This window comes from Tenrec ecaudatus, chromosome 3, assembly GCF_050624435.1.
Source record: "Tenrec ecaudatus isolate mTenEca1 chromosome 3, mTenEca1.hap1, whole genome shotgun sequence".
NCBI classification, from domain to species: Eukaryota; Metazoa; Chordata; class Mammalia; order Afrosoricida; family Tenrecidae; genus Tenrec; species Tenrec ecaudatus.
The window spans coordinates 176,091,810-176,096,662 of NC_134532.1; the positions used below are offsets into that span (position 1 = coordinate 176,091,810).

The 4,853-nt window shown below is 42.4% G+C and overlaps 1 pseudogene; it reads left to right on the top strand.

Annotated features, from left to right (window-relative positions):
- The first annotated feature begins 468 nt into the window (after nucleotides 1-468).
- Nucleotides 469-1,812, top strand: LOC142442469 (cytochrome c oxidase assembly protein COX18, mitochondrial pseudogene; annotated as a pseudogene).
- The last annotated feature ends 3,041 nt before the right edge of the window (nucleotides 1,813-4,853 follow it).

A 4,853-nucleotide genomic window follows, 5' to 3' on the forward strand; every position in this document is an offset into this window, starting at 1 on the left:
GCCATTGAACCCCTTCTGACTCAGAGTGACCCTCTAGAGCAAGGTAGTACTGCCCTCAGTGGGGTTTTGAGATGGTAAATCTTTGTGAGACTGGAAAGCCTCCTCTTTCTCTGGTGGCTTCAAACTGCTGGCATTGTGGTTAGCAGTCCAGTACACAAACATCCTGTCACCATGCCTCTTCAGCAGTCAAGGATTCAAACCGTGTATTGATTGCATTGGGCAAATCTGCTCCACAAGAACTTTTTTAAGTTTTAAAGAGTAAGAATGCCACTTTGAAAACTGCCTGTTCCAAGCAATGGTAGTTTCAATCCCCTAAAATGCATGTGAAAGTTGGAGAAGGAATAAGGAAAACTGCAGAAAATGTGATGCATTTGAAGTATGATGATGGCAAACATTTGAATGTACATGGACTGCCAGAGGGGCTTTGGTGACATCATAGGCTACATATTCAATAGCAAGGTCAATAGTATGAACCTTAAACTTACTCAGCAGGAGGAACATAACCTTGCTCCCATCAAGATGGACACCATCATACACTCAAAGAGTAAGTTTTTTCCGGTCCTACAGTTACTATGAGTGGAATCTAATCAATGGCAGTGAATTAGATGGCTCTTCATGGGTCGCTAGAAAATCAAACGTATTTGTCTTGGCAGATGTACAGCCTGGATGCCCTGTAGAAACAAGGGTGCTGACACTTCACCTCCCACATTGAGGACCCTGTCCCTGGAAAATAACAGCATGCTTGGTAAACTAGAGGGTCAATGAATAAAAGGCAGAACCTCAGAGATGTAAGAATGCTGTGCTGCTGGCTGGGTAGCTGGCGACTGCAGCCACTGCCTTTCCTAAGGCTCAGGACCCATGGCTCACCACTGGCGCCTCCTCCAAGGGGCAGCTCAGAGCACCTTGCTCTCCCAGTGTTGTCAGTGTCTCTGCGGATGGTCTGGGAGGCAAGGTACAAGGCAACTGGTCCAAGGCCCTGGTTGCATGGGCTTTGGTAAGAGGAGCAGAGGAAGCCACTTACTGCTCAAGAAGCCACTGGCCTTCCCCATGGGGCAGCATCTTTCTCACTACCACTGTCACACTCCCCTGGTTGTCTACCCGCACTACATCCTAGCCCAGGTACAAAATTTGCAGCCCCACTTTGTGCAAATCAGTTGCGATGGTCCAAAGAAGTGGCCAGGCTCACATATCTCGAGACTAATGCAGCTTTGTTTCAGAGCTCTATGTCCATGATAACCACCAGCCTATTAAAGCGGCAGTGCTGGTCTGGATGCAGCTTCTGGTGTGGATCTGCATCTCGGTAGCCCTGCGGAATCTTAGCATGCAGCCAACAACCTCAGAAGGCTTTTCTCTTCAGGAGCAGTTAGCTACTGTTGGGATTCTCTGGTTTCCTGACCTCACTGGATTGGATTCCACTTGGATTCGGCCCATATCTAATAATAGTGATTTTTGGTCTGCAAAATAAATGAAATGACTCATTCTCAGAAGTATGTTACATACTTTGCCTGTGGATTATCACTTTTGGTGATCCCAATTGCTGCAATAGTACCACCATCAATTGTTCTTTGCTGGTTGTGCTCTAGCTTCATGAGCCTCTCACAGAACTTGCTGCTGTGTTCACCTGGATTTCGCCAACTTTTCCATGTTCTATTGAACAAGTCAGATTTGCATTCTCCTTATCAAGACCTCATTCCTGATTTTGTGCCAAGTTCATTACAAAAAATGACATGTGGTTTTAGCAATTTTGAAACAAGTGTCACTATCACATCAATGTCCTTGGAGAAGTTAGAAATTCAGCAGTTCCTTAATTGAGTACTCAGGGTTAAGATGTAAACCAGATATTCAAAATATATTTAATTGTTTCTCTGTTAAGAAATATTATATATTTAATTGTATTCTAAGAATATAAACTAGAACTGAAGCTTCTAGTCGTATGCACAAGATGCAAGTCGATTCGGGAAGTTGGAACTTGGAAAAACCGAACTAGATTCTGAATGTTATCACATTATACAGGATGCCCAATGCATTAAATTTTTAAAAATAAGAGAATGTAACGTGGTAGCTTGGGACATTTTAGTGGTGGAAAAAATGTATCTTTAGAAAAATATTCAGACTCAGTTTGGAAGCTGCCTTTGATACCCTGCAGTCCTGGGGCTTGGGTTCAAAATATTTTTTGAATGGAACATACAGTGATGATGAGCTTGTGTGTATGTGTGTGTTTGAAAAAAAAGCTTGAAATATTGACAGTAGAGTAGCTAATACATTTTAAAAAATATCTATTATGGAACATAATTTGCCTTTCCAACCCTATTCTTAAAGGATACAAAGAATAACCATTTTCCTATAACCAGGACATCTGGCTGAGAAAAAATAAGTATTGGACTTATTTAGTCAAATGAAGAAAGCTAGAGGGGGCATTATCTATTATGGGAATAATTTAAAACTTCTTTATTTTGGGGAAAATAAGAGTTCAAGCTCTGATAGAGATGTAACGCTGGAAAATTTGGAAGTGTCTGTAAATCACTGATACAGTCTTGTTTAATTTGGAAAGATAAGGTTAATTCTGGTTAATTAATTAATTAATATGAGAAAATTATACATTTATAATTAATTAATATGAGAAAATTATACAATAACAAAATTGTTATTGAGTTGGAATGTAGTTTTGTACCTGAGATTCTATACTCCATCTTATGTTTTGTATTGAGTCAAAAAGTAAAGTGAAATTAATTTGAGAGAGAGAGAGAGCAATGATAAGAGACACAATGTTACAACAATGGGCTCAAATATTAAAAAATATATAAGGATGCATAGGAGTAGGGATTGTTTTGTTCTGTTGTACAGAGGCTTAATATCAGTTGGCAGTGACTTGTAAGAAACTAAGGAGAGCTGGGATGTTCCATGGGAGAAAATAAATATTAGAAATATATGTGTATATGCTGGCTAATTCAAGATGTGACGACAACATGCCGGCGTGGAGTGGGGAACCAGTGGAGAGCTCTGAGGGGCCGCCCCTGATCTGAACTATGTGGACACCTCCCCCTCCCCCCAGAAGAATTTATTTCAGAGAACAGCACTGAATATGCAACTCCCAGAGAGGGACATGTCTGATCAGATCACACGGGAGCAAATGAAGGGGGAGGAAGAGAGAGTAGAGCACATCCTGGCCCACCAAGCCTTGAGGATGATATTCCTGCTCAGAGCAGTCAATCCACAGAGAAGACCACATGGTCAGCCCCACTGACCTCCCTCACTGACCCATAGCCCTACAGGGGACAACACTGGAGGCACAGTGTGGGAATTATGCCTGATCTGATTCCATCACACCAAGGCAGAACGCTAAGGGCATGCAACAGAACAGCATGGGAACAGAGCAATGAAGTCCCCAGGGAATACCAAAAATGGGCTTTGGATCCAGGGCTTAGAGCCCCAACAGAATTGACTTGAAAACACTCCTAAAGGCCAACAAACAGTCCTTGAACTAACTACAAGCGTTTCATTCTTGCTGTTGTGTTTTGTTTTATATTGTCAATGGCTTGTTGCTGTTGTTGTTTTGTTGTATATTGTTGCTAGGTTTTTCTCTGTCTTGTTTTTGTGTTATTATCTCCGCAGATGTGTCTAAATAAGACAGGCTGGATGAACAATCTTGAGGAGAAAACAACAAGACCGATGGGGCGACATGGGAGAGGGGGAGGGGGGATAAAGGTAGTGGTGTTAACAAATCCAGGGAAAAGGGAAAAACAAGTGATCCAAATCAGTGGTGAGGAGGATGTAGGAGGCCTGGTTGGGGGTGATCAAGGGTAATGTAACCAAGAGGAATTACTGAAACCCAAATGAAGACTGAGCATGATAGTAGGAAAAGAGGAAATTCAAAGGAAAAAGAGGAAAGAGAAAGAGATAGGAGGCAAAGGGCATTTATAGAGGTCTAAATAAAGGCACGTACATATATAAACATATTTATATATGAGGATGGGGAAATAGATCTATGTGCATGTATTAATAAGTTCAGTATTAAGGTAGCAGATGGACAGTGGGCCTCCACTCAAGTACTCATCAATGCAAGAATACTTTGTTGTATTAAACTGGCATTCTATGATGCTCACCTTCCCGGTGCATTCGCTGAAGACAAAGCGGGAGCATAAACAAATGTTGTAAGGAAAGCTGATGGTGCCCGACTATCAAAATATATAGTGTCTGGGGTCTTAAAGGCTTGAAGGTAAGAAAGAGGCCCTCTAGCTCAAAAGCAACAAAGCCCACATGGAAGAAGCACATGAGCCTGTGTGATCACAAGGTGTCGAAGGAATCAGGTGTCAGGCACTATCAGAACAAAAAAATCATATCATTGTGAATGAGGTGGAGAGTGGCGATCCAAAGCCCATTTATAGGCTACTGGACATCCCCTTACAGAGGGTCTCAGGGAGAAGCCAGTCAGGGTGAGATGTAGCAACGATGAAACATTCAATTTTCCTCTATTTCCTAAATGCTTCCTCCCCCCCCCCCGCCCCAACTATCATGATCCTAATTCTCCCTTACAAATTTGACTAGACCAGAGGATGTACACTGGTTCAGATAGGAAATGGAAGCACAGAGAATCTAGGGTGGATGATCCCTTCAGGACCAGTGGTGAGAGTGGAGGTACTGGGAGGGTGGAGGGAAGGTGGGTTGGAAAAGGACAACTGATTCCAAGGATCTACACATAACCTCCTCCCTGGGGTGTGGACAACAGAAAAGTGGGTGAATGGAGACATCAGGGAGTGAAATATATGACACAATAATAATTTATAAATTATCAAGGGTTCATGAGGGAGGGGAGAGCGTGGAGGGAGGTGAAAAAATGAGGGGCTGATGCCAGG